Genomic DNA, 14,109 nt, shown 5'->3' with positions numbered 1-14,109 from the left:
GCATGATGAACAAGATATTACATTGACAGAATTGCAAAACCTTCTTAAATGGAGTTTTTTAAATTGTCAAGATTTTATCCGTCAGAGGCCTTTTGAGTAGACTTATCCAACTGTATCATGTAGTTTGGCATGTTGAATATCTTTTTCCCCATGCAATGCTCAACATGTAACCATGATTATAGTATCCTATCAACTTTGTAAAGTTGATCATCAGTTGCTTGCTCATTATTTTATTTCGGAATTTCTGAAAAGTTTCTTGGTGCAGGTTGGCTCTGTGGCGCAATGGATAGCGCATTGGACTTCTAGGAAAATGTTAAAAAAGGCATTCAAAGGCTGTGGGTTCGAATCCCACCAGAGTCAATATTATTGCTCAATTTCTTTCATAACGAATTGAAATAGCAATAAACAATGCAGCTTCAGCTTCACCCAAAATCATTTACCAAAATAGCCTTTGAAAGAAGGCCTGTTTTAAACAAAGAGTGCTTGAATAGAAAACATTGTATAATCAATATGCAAGAGGAAATTGTCAGGTGTACTGATGAAAATATAATTTACTAGATAGTAGGAGTTTCGGCCCTTTCTCAATTGTATACTGTCACTGAAGAAGCATGAATTCTAAGTCAGCAGAAAATGAGATAGTACATATTTCAGGACTTAAAATAGATGACATTTAATGCTGAGGTTTCAAAAGTTTGAAATATCAGTTCACTATCAAACGCTACATAATGCTTGTCAATATATGCAATCATATTCATAAATATAGTGTCGGTTGGTATCCTTCCACATTGTTTTAAGATGAATTGAAGATGAAAGTTAGTAGACACTGGATAGTTCAGTGAGTGGCACAGCAGACTTTTAATATGAGTGTCCAGGTTTGAAGTTCCTGTTCAGGCAGTGTGTTATGTTTAAGAAGATGCACTCTTGAAGTTTCCACTGCTTGATGAATAAGATATTACATTAAGGGAATTGCAAAACCTTCTTATATGGAGTTGTTAAACTCCTTGCTGTTTTATCTGTGCTATGCCTTTTGAGTCGACTTAACACTTAACCAACTGCATTGTATGGTTTGACATGTTGAATATCATTTTTGCTATTCAATGCTCAACATAAATCCAGGATCATAGATTCCTACCAACTTCATAAAGTTGATGAGCAGCTGCTAGCTCATTATTTTATTTGATCATTTCTGTCCGACCTCCTAAAAAGATTGGCTCTGTGGCACAATGGATAGTGCTTTGGCTTTCAAGAGTAATGTAAAGAAGGCATTCAAAAGTTGTGGTTTTGAATCCCACCAGAGGCAATGTTGTCCTACATTTCTTTTATAATGAATTGAAATTGCAATAAATAATGCAGCTTCTTCTTGCTCTGAAATCATTCACCAAAATGGCCTTTGAAAGAAGCCCTTTTTTCAACCGACACCACTTGAATAGAAAATATTGTATAATCTACATATAAGAGGAAATTGACAGGTAGACTGAGTAAAATATAATGTATTAGGCAGTAAGAGTTTTTGGTCCTTTCTTAATTGTGTATTGTCAATGAAGAAGCATGAATTCCGAATCAGCAGAAAATGAGATGGTACAAATTTCAGGACTTAAAGAGATAAAATATAATGCTGAGATGTCAAAAGCTTGAAATATCAATTCATGATAAAACTCTACATATTGATTATCAATATATGTAATGATAATAATAAATGATTGTCAGTAAATGTAAGGTTGGTATCCTTCCAAATTGTTTTAATGTGATTTGAAGATTAGAGTAAGCAGAGCCTGGATAGCTCAGTCGGTAGAGCATCAGACTTTTAATCTGAGGGTCCAGGGTTCACGTCCCTGTGCAGGCGGGGTGCTATGTTTAAGAAGAAGTACTCTTTTAGTTTCTATTGCATGATGAACAAGATATTACATTGACAGAATTGCAAAACCTTCTTAAATGGAGTTTTTTAAATTGTCAAGATTTTATCCGTCAGAGGCCTTTTGAGTAGACTTATCCAACTGTATCATGTAGTTTGGCATGTTGAATATCTTTTTCCCCATGCAATGCTCAACATGTAACCATGATTATAGTATCCTATCAACTTTGTAAAGTTGATCATCAGTTGCTTGCTCATTATTTTATTTCAGAATTTCTGAAAAGTTTCTTGGTGCAGGTTGGCTCTGTGGCGCAATGGATAGCGCATTGGACTTCTAGGAAAATGTTAAAAAAGGCATTCAAAGGCTGTGGGTTCGAATCCCACCAGAGTCAATATTATTGCTCAATTTCTTTCATAACGAATTGAAATAGCAATAAACAATGCAGCTTCAGCTTCACCCAAAATCATTTACCAAAATAGCCTTTGAAAGAAGGCCTGTTTTAAACAAAGAGTGCTTGAATAGAAAACATTGTATAATCAATATGCAAGAGGAAATTGTCAGGTGTACTGATGAAAATATAATTTACTAGATAGTAGGAGTTTCGGCCCTTTCTCAATTGTATACTGTCACTGAAGAAGCATGAATTCTAAGTCAGCAGAAAATGAGATAGTACATATTTCAGGACTTAAAATAGATGACATTTAATGCTGAGGTTTCAAAAGTTTGAAATATCAGTTCACTATCAAACGCTACATAATGCTTGTCAATATATGCAATCATATTCATAAATATAGTGTCGGTTGGTATCCTTCCACATTGTTTTAAGATGAATTGAAGATGAAAGTTAGTAGACACTGGATAGTTCAGTGAGTGGCACAGCAGACTTTTAATATGAGTGTCCAGGTTTGAAGTTCCTGTTCAGGCAGTGTGTTATGTTTAAGAAGATGCACTCTTGAAGTTTCCACTGCTTGATGAATAAGATATTACATTAAGGGAATTGCAAAACCTTCTTATATGGAGTTGTTAAACTCCTTGCTGTTTTATCTGTGCTATGCCTTTTGAGTCGACTTAACACTTAACCAACTGCATTGTATGGTTTGACATGTTGAATATCATTTTTGCTATTCAATGCTCAACATAAATCCAGGATCATAGATTCCTACCAACTTCATAAAGTTGATGAGCAGCTGCTAGCTCATTATTTTATTTGATCATTTCTGTCCGACCTCCTAAAAAGATTGGCTCTGTGGCACAATGGATAGTGCTTTGGCTTTCAAGAGTAATGTAAAGAAGGCATTCAAAAGTTGTGGTTTTGAATCCCACCAGAGGCAATGTTGTCCTACATTTCTTTTATAATGAATTGAAATTGCAATAAATAATGCAGCTTCTTCTTGCTCTGAAATCATTCACCAAAATGGCCTTTGAAAGAAGCCCTTTTTTCAACCGACACCACTTGAATAGAAAATATTGTATAATCTACATATAAGAGGAAATTGACAGGTAGACTGAGTAAAATATAATGTATTAGGCAGTAAGAGTTTTTGGTCCTTTCTTAATTGTGTATTGTCAATGAAGAAGCATGAATTCCGAATCAGCAGAAAATGAGATGGTACAAATTTCAGGACTTAAAGAGATAAAATATAATGCTGAGATGTCAAAAGCTTGAAATATCAATTCATGATAAAACTCTACATATTGATTATCAATATATGTAATGATAATAATAAATGATTGTCAGTAAATGTAAGGTTGGTATCCTTCCAAATTGTTTTAATGTGATTTGAAGATTAGAGTAAGCAGAGCCTGGATAGCTCAGTCGGTAGAGCATCAGACTTTTAATCTGAGGGTCCAGGGTTCACGTCCCTGTGCAGGCGGGGTGCTATGTTTAAGAAGAAGTACTCTTTTAGTTTCTATTGCATGATGAACAAGATATTACATTGACAGAATTGCAAAACCTTCTTAAATGGAGTTTTTTAAATTGTCAAGATTTTATCCGTCAGAGGCCTTTTGAGTAGACTTATCCAACTGTATCATGTAGTTTGGCATGTTGAATATCTTTTTCCCCATGCAATGCTCAACATGTAACCATGATTATAGTATCCTATCAACTTTGTAAAGTTGATCATCAGTTGCTTGCTCATTATTTTATTTCAGAATTTCTGAAAAGTTTCTTGGTGCAGGTTGGCTCTGTGGCGCAATGGATAGCGCATTGGACTTCTAGGAAAATGTTAAAAAAGGCATTCAAAGGCTGTGGGTTCGAATCCCACCAGAGTCAATATTATTGCTCAATTTCTTTCATAACGAATTGAAATAGCAATAAACAATGCAGCTTCAGCTTCACCCAAAATCATTTACCAAAATAGCCTTTGAAAGAAGGCCTGTTTTAAACAAAGAGTGCTTGAATAGAAAACATTGTATAATCAATATGCAAGAGGAAATTGTCAGGTGTACTGATGAAAATATAATTTACTAGATAGTAGGAGTTTCGGCCCTTTCTCAATTGTATACTGTCACTGAAGAAGCATGAATTCTAAGTCAGCAGAAAATGAGATAGTACATATTTCAGGACTTAAAATAGATGACATTTAATGCTGAGGTTTCAAAAGTTTGAAATATCAGTTCACTATCAAACGCTACATAATGCTTGTCAATATATGCAATCATATTCATAAATATAGTGTCGGTTGGTATCCTTCCACATTGTTTTAAGATGAATTGAAGATGAAAGTTAGTAGACACTGGATAGTTCAGTGAGTGGCACAGCAGACTTTTAATATGAGTGTCCAGGTTTGAAGTTCCTGTTCAGGCAGTGTGTTATGTTTAAGAAGATGCACTCTTGAAGTTTCCACTGCTTGATGAATAAGATATTACATTAAGGGAATTGCAAAACCTTCTTATATGGAGTTGTTAAACTCCTTGCTGTTTTATCTGTGCTATGCCTTTTGAGTCGACTTAACACTTAACCAACTGCATTGTATGGTTTGACATGTTGAATATCATTTTTGCTATTCAATGCTCAACATAAATCCAGGATCATAGATTCCTACCAACTTCATAAAGTTGATGAGCAGCTGCTAGCTCATTATTTTATTTGATCATTTCTGTCCGACCTCCTAAAAAGATTGGCTCTGTGGCACAATGGATAGTGCTTTGGCTTTCAAGAGTAATGTAAAGAAGGCATTCAAAAGTTGTGGTTTTGAATCCCACCAGAGGCAATGTTGTCCTACATTTCTTTTATAATGAATTGAAATTGCAATAAATAATGCAGCTTCTTCTTGCTCTGAAATCATTCACCAAAATGGCCTTTGAAAGAAGCCCTTTTTTCAACCGACACCACTTGAATAGAAAATATTGTATAATCTACATATAAGAGGAAATTGACAGGTAGACTGAGTAAAATATAATGTATTAGGCAGTAAGAGTTTTTGGTCCTTTCTTAATTGTGTATTGTCAATGAAGAAGCATGAATTCCGAATCAGCAGAAAATGAGATGGTACAAATTTCAGGACTTAAAGAGATAAAATATAATGCTGAGATGTCAAAAGCTTGAAATATCAATTCATGATAAAACTCTACATATTGATTATCAATATATGTAATGATAATAATAAATGATTGTCAGTAAATGTAAGGTTGGTATCCTTCCAAATTGTTTTAATGTGATTTGAAGATTAGAGTAAGCAGAGCCTGGATAGCTCAGTCGGTAGAGCATCAGACTTTTAATCTGAGGGTCCAGGGTTCACGTCCCTGTGCAGGCGGGGTGCTATGTTTAAGAAGAAGTACTCTTTTAGTTTCTATTGCATGATGAACAAGATATTACATTGACAGAATTGCAAAACCTTCTTAAATGGAGTTTTTTAAATTGTCAAGATTTTATCCGTCAGAGGCCTTTTGAGTAGACTTATCCAACTGTATCATGTAGTTTGGCATGTTGAATATCTTTTTCCCCATGCAATGCTCAACATGTAACCATGATTATAGTATCCTATCAACTTTGTAAAGTTGATCATCAGTTGCTTGCTCATTATTTTATTTCAGAATTTCTGAAAAGTTTCTTGGTGCAGGTTGGCTCTGTGGCGCAATGGATAGCGCATTGGACTTCTAGGAAAATGTTAAAAAAGGCATTCAAAGGCTGTGGGTTCGAATCCCACCAGAGTCAATATTATTGCTCAATTTCTTTCATAACGAATTGAAATAGCAATAAACAATGCAGCTTCAGCTTCACCCAAAATCATTTACCAAAATAGCCTTTGAAAGAAGGCCTGTTTTAAACAAAGAGTGCTTGAATAGAAAACATTGTATAATCAATATGCAAGAGGAAATTGTCAGGTGTACTGATGAAAATATAATTTACTAGATAGTAGGAGTTTCGGCCCTTTCTCAATTGTATACTGTCACTGAAGAAGCATGAATTCTAAGTCAGCAGAAAATGAGATAGTACATATTTCAGGACTTAAAATAGATGACATTTAATGCTGAGGTTTCAAAAGTTTGAAATATCAGTTCACTATCAAACGCTACATAATGCTTGTCAATATATGCAATCATATTCATAAATATAGTGTCGGTTGGAATCCTTCCATATTGTTTTAAGATGAATTGAAGATGAAAGTTAGTAGACACTGGATAGTTCAGTGAGTGGCACAGCAGACTTTTAATATGAGTGTCCAGGTTTGAAGTTCCTGTTCAGGCAGTGTGTTATGTTTAAGAAGATGCACTCTTGAAGTTTCCACTGCTTGATGAATAAGATATTACATTAAGGGAATTGCAAAACCTTCTTATATGGAGTTGTTAAACTCCTTGCTGTTTTATCTGTGCTATGCCTTTTGAGTCGACTTAACACTTAACCAACTGCATTGTATGGTTTGACATGTTGAATATCATTTTTGCTATTCAATGCTCAACATAAATCCAGGATCATAGATTCCTAACAACTTCATAAAGTTGATGAGCAGCTGCTAGCTCATTATTTTATTTGATCATTTCTGTCCGACCTCCTAAAAAGATTGGCTCTGTGGCACAATGGATAGTGCTTTGGCTTTCAAGAGTAATGTAAAGAAGGCATTCAAAAGTTGTGGTTTTGAATCCCACCAGAGGCAATGTTGTCCTACATTTCTTTTATAATGAATTGAAATTGCAATAAATAATGCAGCTTCTTCTTGCTCTGAAATCATTCACCAAAATGGCCTTTGAAAGAAGCCCTTTTTTCAACCGACACCACTTGAATAGAAAATATTGTATAATCTACATATAAGAGGAAATTGACAGGTAGACTGAGTAAAATATAATGTATTAGGCAGTAAGAGTTTTTGGTCCTTTCTTAATTGTGTATTGTCAATGAAGAAGCATGAATTCCGAATCAGCAGAAAATGAGATGGTACAAATTTCAGGACTTAAAGAGATAAAATATAATGCTGAGATGTCAAAAGCTTGAAATATCAATTCATGATAAAACTCTACATATTGATTATCAATATATGTAATGATAATAATAAATGATTGTCAGTAAATGTAAGGTTGGTATCCTTCCAAATTGTTTTAATGTGATTTGAAGATTAGAGTAAGCAGAGCCTGGATAGCTCAGTCGGTAGAGCATCAGACTTTTAATCTGAGGGTCCAGGGTTCACGTCCCTGTGCAGGCGGGTTGCTATGTTTAAGAAGAAGTACTCTTTTAGTTTCTATTGCATGATGAACAAGATATTACATTGACAGAATTGCAAAACCTTCTTAAATGGAGTTTTTTAAATTGTCAAGATTTTATCCGTCAGAGGCCTTTTGAGTAGACTTATCCAACTGTATCATGTAGTTTGGCATGTTGAATATCTTTTTCCCCATGCAATGCTCAACATGTAACCATGATTATAGTATCCTATCAACTTTGTAAAGTTGATCATCAGTTGCTTGCTCATTATTTTATTTCAGAATTTCTGAAAAGTTTCTTGGTGCAGGTTGGCTCTGTGGCGCAATGGATAGCGCATTGGACTTCTAGGAAAATGTTAAAAAAGGCATTCAAAGGCTGTGGGTTCGAATCCCACCAGAGTCAATATTATTGCTCAATTTCTTTCATAACGAATTGAAATAGCAATAAACAATGCAGCTTCAGCTTCACCCAAAATCATTTACCAAAATAGCCTTTGAAAGAAGGCCTGTTTTAAACAAAGAGTGCTTGAATAGAAAACATTGTATAATCAATATGCAAGAGGAAATTGTCAGGTGTACTGATGAAAATATAATTTACTAGATAGTAGGAGTTTCGGCCCTTTCTCAATTGTATACTGTCACTGAAGAAGCATGAATTCTAAGTCAGCAGAAAATGAGATAGTACATATTTCAGGACTTAAAATAGATGACATTTAATGCTGAGGTTTCAAAAGTTTGAAATATCAGTTCACTATCAAACGCTACATAATGCTTGTCAATATATGCAATCATATTCATAAATGTAGTGTCGGTTGGTATCCTTCCACATAGTTTTAAGATGATTTGAAGATGAAAGTTAGTAGACACTGGATAGTTCAGTGAGTGGCACAGCAGACTTTTAATATGAGTGTCCAGGTTTGAAGTTCCTGTTCAGGCAGTGTGTTATGTTTAAGAAGATGCACTCTTGAAGTTTCCACTGCTTGATGAATAAGATATTACATTAAGGGAATTGCAAAACCTTCTTATATGGAGTTGTTAAACTCCTTGCTGTTTTATCTGTGCTATGCCTTTTGAGTCGACTTAACACTTAACCAACTGCATTGTATGGTTTGACATGTTGAATATCATTTTTGCTATTCAATGCTCAACATAAATCCAGGATCATAGATTCCTAACAACTTTATAAAGTTGATGAGCAGCTGCTAGCTCATTATTTTATTTGATCATTTCTGTCCGACATCCTAAAAAGATTGGCTCTGTGGCACAATGGATACTGCTTTGGCTTTCAAGAGTAATGTAAAGAAGGCAGTCAAAAGTTGTGGTTTTGAATCCCACCAGAGGCAATGTTGTCCTACATTTCTTTTATAATGAATTGAAATTGCAATAAATAATGCAGCTTCTTCTTGCTCTGAAATCATTCACCAAAATGGCCTTTGAAAGAAGCCCTTTTTTCAACCGACACCACTTGAATAGAAAATATTGTATAATCTACATATAAGAGGAAATTGACAGGTAGACTGAGTAAAATATAATGTATTAGGCAGTAAGAGTTTTTGGTCCTTTCTTAATTGTGTATTGTCAATGAAGAAGCATGAATTCCGAATCAGCAGAAAATGAGATGGTACAAATTTCAGGACTTAAAGAGATAAAATATAATGCTGAGATGTCAAAAGCTTGAAATATCAATTCATGATAAAACTCTACATATTGATTATCAATATATGTAATGATAATAATAAATGATTGTCAGTAAATGTAAGGTTGGTATCCTTCCAAATTGTTTTAATGTGATTTGAACATTAGAGTAAGCAGAGCCTGGATAGCTCAGTCGGTAGAGCATCAGACTTTTAATCTGAGGGTCCAGGGTTCAAGTCCCTGTTCAGGCGGGGTGCTATGTTTAAGAAGAAGTACTCTTTTAGTTTCTATTGCATGATGAACAAGATATTACATTGACAGAATTGCAAAACCTTCTTAAATGGAGTTTTTTAAATTGTCAAGATTTTATCCGTCAGAGGCCTTTTGAGTAGACTTATCCAACTGTATCATGTAGTTTGGCATGTTGAATATCTTTTTCCCCATGCAATGCTCAACATGTAACCATGATTATAGTATCCTATCAACTTTGTAAAGTTGATCATCAGTTGCTTGCTCATTATTTTATTTCGGAATTTCTGAAAAGTTTCTTGGTGCAGGTTGGCTCTGTGGCGCAATGGATAGCGCATTGGACTTCTAGGAAAATGTTAAAAAAGGCATTCAAAGGCTGTGGGTTCGAATCCCACCAGAGTCAATATTATTGCTCAATTTCTTTCATAACGAATTGAAATAGCAATAAACAATGCAGCTTCAGCTTCACCCAAAATCATTTACCAAAATAGCCTTTGAAAGAAGGCCTGTTTTAAACAAAGAGTGCTTGAATAGAAAACATTGTATAATCAATATGCAAGAGGAAATTGTCAGGTGTACTGATGAAAATATAATTTACTAGATAGTAGGAGTTTCGGCCCTTTCTCAATTGTATACTGTCACTGAAGAAGCATGAATTCTAAGTCAGCAGAAAATGAGATAGTACATATTTCAGGACTTAAAATAGATGACATTTAATGCTGAGGTTTCAAAAGTTTGAAATATCAGTTCACTATCAAACGCTACATAATGCTTGTCAATATATGCAATCATATTCATAAATATAGTGTCGGTTGGTATCCTTCCACATTGTTTTAAGATGAATTGAAGATGAAAGTTAGTAGACACTGGATAGTTCAGTGAGTGGCACAGCAGACTTTTAATATGAGTGTCCAGGTTTGAAGTTCCTGTTCAGGCAGTGTGTTATGTTTAAGAAGATGCACTCTTGAAGTTTCCACTGCTTGATGAATAAGATATTACATTAAGGGAATTGCAAAACCTTCTTATATGGAGTTGTTAAACTCCTTGCTGTTTTATCTGTGCTATGCCTTTTGAGTCGACTTAACACTTAACCAACTGCATTGTATGGTTTGACATGTTGAATATCATTTTTGCTATTCAATGCTCAACATAAATCCAGGATCATAGATTCCTACCAACTTCATAAAGTTGATGAGCAGCTGCTAGCTCATTATTTTATTTGATCATTTCTGTCCGACCTCCTAAAAAGATTGGCTCTGTGGCACAATGGATAGTGCTTTGGCTTTCAAGAGTAATGTAAAGAAGGCATTCAAAAGTTGTGGTTTTGAATCCCACCAGAGGCAATGTTGTCCTACATTTCTTTTATAATGAATTGAAATTGCAATAAATAATGCAGCTTCTTCTTGCTCTGAAATCATTCACCAAAATGGCCTTTGAAAGAAGCCCTTTTTTCAACCGACACCACTTGAATAGAAAATATTGTATAATCTACATATAAGAGGAAATTGACAGGTAGACTGAGTAAAATATAATGTATTAGGCAGTAAGAGTTTTTGGTCCTTTCTTAATTGTGTATTGTCAATGAAGAAGCATGAATTCCGAATCAGCAGAAAATGAGATGGTACAAATTTCAGGACTTAAAGAGATAAAATATAATGCTGAGATGTCAAAAGCTTGAAATATCAATTCATGATAAAACTCTACATATTGATTATCAATATATGTAATGATAATAATAAATGATTGTCAGTAAATGTAAGGTTGGTATCCTTCCAAATTGTTTTAATGTGATTTGAAGATTAGAGTAAGCAGAGCCTGGATAGCTCAGTCGGTAGAGCATCAGACTTTTAATCTGAGGGTCCAGGGTTCACGTCCCTGTGCAGGCGGGGTGCTATGTTTAAGAAGAAGTACTCTTTTAGTTTCTATTGCATGATGAACAAGATATTACATTGACAGAATTGCAAAACCTTCTTAAATGGAGTTTTTTAAATTGTCAAGATTTTATCCGTCAGAGGCCTTTTGAGTAGACTTATCCAACTGTATCATGTAGTTTGGCATGTTGAATATCTTTTTCCCCATGCAATGCTCAACATGTAACCATGATTATAGTATCCTATCAACTTTGTAAAGTTGATCATCAGTTGCTTGCTCATTATTTTATTTCAGAATTTCTGAAAAGTTTCTTGGTGCAGGTTGGCTCTGTGGCGCAATGGATAGCGCATTGGACTTCTAGGAAAATGTTAAAAAAGGCATTCAAAGGCTGTGGGTTCGAATCCCACCAGAGTCAATATTATTGCTCAATTTCTTTCATAACGAATTGAAATAGCAATAAACAATGCAGCTTCAGCTTCACCCAAAATCATTTACCAAAATAGCCTTTGAAAGAAGGCCTGTTTTAAACAAAGAGTGCTTGAATAGAAAACATTGTATAATCAATATGCAAGAGGAAATTGTCAGGTGTACTGATGAAAATATAATTTACTAGATAGTAGGAGTTTCGGCCCTTTCTCAATTGTATACTGTCACTGAAGAAGCATGAATTCTAAGTCAGCAGAAAATGAGATAGTACATATTTCAGGACTTAAAATAGATGACATTTAATGCTGAGGTTTCAAAAGTTTGAAATATCAGTTCACTATCAAACGCTACATAATGCTTGTCAATATATGCAATCATATTCATAAATATAGTGTCGGTTGGTATCCTTCCACATTGTTTTAAGATGAATTGAAGATGAAAGTTAGTAGACACTGGATAGTTCAGTGAGTGGCACAGCAGACTTTTAATATGAGTGTCCAGGTTTGAAGTTCCTGTTCAGGCAGTGTGTTATGTTTAAGAAGATGCACTCTTGAAGTTTCCACTGCTTGATGAATAAGATATTACATTAAGGGAATTGCAAAACCTTCTTATATGGAGTTGTTAAACTCCTTGCTGTTTTATCTGTGCTATGCCTTTTGAGTCGACTTAACACTTAACCAACTGCATTGTATGGTTTGACATGTTGAATATCATTTTTGCTATTCAATGCTCAACATAAATCCAGGATCATAGATTCCTACCAACTTCATAAAGTTGATGAGCAGCTGCTAGCTCATTATTTTATTTGATCATTTCTGTCCGACCTCCTAAAAAGATTGGCTCTGTGGCACAATGGATAGTGCTTTGGCTTTCAAGAGTAATGTAAAGAAGGCATTCAAAAGTTGTGGTTTTGAATCCCACCAGAGGCAATGTTGTCCTACATTTCTTTTATAATGAATTGAAATTGCAATAAATAATGCAGCTTCTTCTTGCTCTGAAATCATTCACCAAAATGGCCTTTGAAAGAAGCCCTTTTTTCAACCGACACCACTTGAATAGAAAATATTGTATAATCTACATATAAGAGGAAATTGACAGGTAGACTGAGTAAAATATAATGTATTAGGCAGTAAGAGTTTTTGGTCCTTTCTTAATTGTGTATTGTCAATGAAGAAGCATGAATTCCGAATCAGCAGAAAATGAGATGGTACAAATTTCAGGACTTAAAGAGATAAAATATAATGCTGAGATGTCAAAAGCTTGAAATATCAATTCATGATAAAACTCTACATATTGATTATCAATATATGTAATGATAATAATAAATGATTGTCAGTAAATGTAAGGTTGGTATCCTTCCAAATTGTTTTAATGTGATTTGAAGATTAGAGTAAGCAGAGCCTGGATAGCTCAGTCGGTAGAGCATCAGACTTTTAATCTGAGGGTCCAGGGTTCACGTCCCTGTGCAGGCGGGGTGCTATGTTTAAGAAGAAGTACTCTTTTAGTTTCTATTGCATGATGAACAAGATATTACATTGACAGAATTGCAAAACCTTCTTAAATGGAGTTTTTTAAATTGTCAAGATTTTATCCGTCAGAGGCCTTTTGAGTAGACTTATCCAACTGTATCATGTAGTTTGGCATGTTGAATATCTTTTTCCCCATGCAATGCTCAACATGTAACCATGATTATAGTATCCTATCAACTTTGTAAAGTTGATCATCAGTTGCTTGCTCATTATTTTATTTCAGAATTTCTGAAAAGTTTCTTGGTGCAGGTTGGCTCTGTGGCGCAATGGATAGCGCATTGGACTTCTAGGAAAATGTTAAAAAAGGCATTCAAAGGCTGTGGGTTCGAATCCCACCAGAGTCAATATTATTGCTCAATTTCTTTCATAACGAATTGAAATAGCAATAAACAATGCAGCTTCAGCTTCACCCAAAATCATTTACCAAAATAGCCTTTGAAAGAAGGCCTGTTTTAAACAAAGAGTGCTTGAATAGAAAACATTGTATAATCAATATGCAAGAGGAAATTGTCAGGTGTACTGATGAAAATATAATTTACTAGATAGTAGGAGTTTCGGCCCTTTCTCAATTGTATACTGTCACTGAAGAAGCATGAATTCTAAGTCAGCAGAAAATGAGATAGTACATATTTCAGGACTTAAAATAGATGACATTTAATGCTGAGGTTTCAAAAGTTTGAAATATCAGTTCACTATCAAACGCTACATAATGCTTGTCAATATATGCAATCATATTCATAAATATAGTGTCGGTTGGAATCCTTCCACATTGTTTTAAGATGAATTGAAGATGAAAGTTAGTAGACACTGGATAGTTCAGTGAGTGGCACAGCAGACTTTTAATATGAGTGTCCAGGTTTGAAGTTCCTGTTCAGGCAGTGTGTTATGTTTAAGAAGATGCACTC

At 34.6% G+C, this 14,109-nt stretch overlaps 15 non-coding genes across 15 annotated transcripts; all 15 read left to right on the top strand.

Annotated features, from left to right (window-relative positions):
* The first annotated feature begins 268 nt into the window (after nt 1-268).
* On the top strand, nt 269-360 carry TRNAR-UCU (transfer RNA arginine (anticodon UCU)). Its single transcript is given in 2 exon segments — nt 269-305; nt 325-360. It is a non-coding gene; the product is annotated as a tRNA-Arg (tRNA).
* Nucleotides 361-1,770: 1,410 nt separating this feature from the next.
* TRNAK-UUU (transfer RNA lysine (anticodon UUU)) lies at nt 1,771-1,843 on the top strand. Its single transcript has one exon. It is a non-coding gene; the product is annotated as a tRNA-Lys (tRNA).
* Nucleotides 1,844-2,152: 309 nt separating this feature from the next.
* On the top strand, nt 2,153-2,244 carry TRNAR-UCU (transfer RNA arginine (anticodon UCU)). The gene is given in 2 exon segments: nt 2,153-2,189; nt 2,209-2,244. It is a non-coding gene; the product is annotated as a tRNA-Arg (tRNA).
* A 1,410-nt stretch (nt 2,245-3,654) lies between these two features.
* On the top strand, nt 3,655-3,727 carry TRNAK-UUU (transfer RNA lysine (anticodon UUU)). The gene has a single exon. It is a non-coding gene; the product is annotated as a tRNA-Lys (tRNA).
* Nucleotides 3,728-4,036: 309 nt separating this feature from the next.
* Nucleotides 4,037-4,128, top strand: TRNAR-UCU (transfer RNA arginine (anticodon UCU)). Its single transcript is given in 2 exon segments — nt 4,037-4,073; nt 4,093-4,128. It is a non-coding gene; the product is annotated as a tRNA-Arg (tRNA).
* Nucleotides 4,129-5,538: 1,410 nt separating this feature from the next.
* Nucleotides 5,539-5,611, top strand: TRNAK-UUU (transfer RNA lysine (anticodon UUU)). Its single transcript has one exon. It is a non-coding gene; the product is annotated as a tRNA-Lys (tRNA).
* Nucleotides 5,612-5,920: 309 nt separating this feature from the next.
* TRNAR-UCU (transfer RNA arginine (anticodon UCU)) lies at nt 5,921-6,012 on the top strand. Its single transcript is given in 2 exon segments — nt 5,921-5,957; nt 5,977-6,012. It is a non-coding gene; the product is annotated as a tRNA-Arg (tRNA).
* A 1,410-nt stretch (nt 6,013-7,422) lies between these two features.
* Nucleotides 7,423-7,495, top strand: TRNAK-UUU (transfer RNA lysine (anticodon UUU)). Its single transcript has one exon. It is a non-coding gene; the product is annotated as a tRNA-Lys (tRNA).
* A 309-nt stretch (nt 7,496-7,804) lies between these two features.
* Nucleotides 7,805-7,896, top strand: TRNAR-UCU (transfer RNA arginine (anticodon UCU)). The gene is given in 2 exon segments: nt 7,805-7,841; nt 7,861-7,896. It is a non-coding gene; the product is annotated as a tRNA-Arg (tRNA).
* A 1,410-nt stretch (nt 7,897-9,306) lies between these two features.
* On the top strand, nt 9,307-9,379 carry TRNAK-UUU (transfer RNA lysine (anticodon UUU)). The gene has a single exon. It is a non-coding gene; the product is annotated as a tRNA-Lys (tRNA).
* Nucleotides 9,380-9,688: 309 nt separating this feature from the next.
* TRNAR-UCU (transfer RNA arginine (anticodon UCU)) lies at nt 9,689-9,780 on the top strand. The gene is given in 2 exon segments: nt 9,689-9,725; nt 9,745-9,780. It is a non-coding gene; the product is annotated as a tRNA-Arg (tRNA).
* Nucleotides 9,781-11,190: 1,410 nt separating this feature from the next.
* Nucleotides 11,191-11,263, top strand: TRNAK-UUU (transfer RNA lysine (anticodon UUU)). The gene has a single exon. It is a non-coding gene; the product is annotated as a tRNA-Lys (tRNA).
* A 309-nt stretch (nt 11,264-11,572) lies between these two features.
* Nucleotides 11,573-11,664, top strand: TRNAR-UCU (transfer RNA arginine (anticodon UCU)). Its single transcript is given in 2 exon segments — nt 11,573-11,609; nt 11,629-11,664. It is a non-coding gene; the product is annotated as a tRNA-Arg (tRNA).
* Nucleotides 11,665-13,074: 1,410 nt separating this feature from the next.
* TRNAK-UUU (transfer RNA lysine (anticodon UUU)) lies at nt 13,075-13,147 on the top strand. The gene has a single exon. It is a non-coding gene; the product is annotated as a tRNA-Lys (tRNA).
* A 309-nt stretch (nt 13,148-13,456) lies between these two features.
* Nucleotides 13,457-13,548, top strand: TRNAR-UCU (transfer RNA arginine (anticodon UCU)). Its single transcript is given in 2 exon segments — nt 13,457-13,493; nt 13,513-13,548. It is a non-coding gene; the product is annotated as a tRNA-Arg (tRNA).
* The last annotated feature ends 561 nt before the right edge of the window (nt 13,549-14,109 follow it).

The sequence above is a fragment of the Pleurodeles waltl genome, unplaced genomic scaffold, assembly GCF_031143425.1.
Source record: "Pleurodeles waltl isolate 20211129_DDA unplaced genomic scaffold, aPleWal1.hap1.20221129 scaffold_197, whole genome shotgun sequence".
Taxonomy (NCBI): Eukaryota; Metazoa; Chordata; class Amphibia; order Caudata; family Salamandridae; genus Pleurodeles; species Pleurodeles waltl.
The sequence above is the reverse complement of the archived record's forward strand: the minus strand, read 5'-3'. Positions and strand labels throughout refer to the sequence as shown.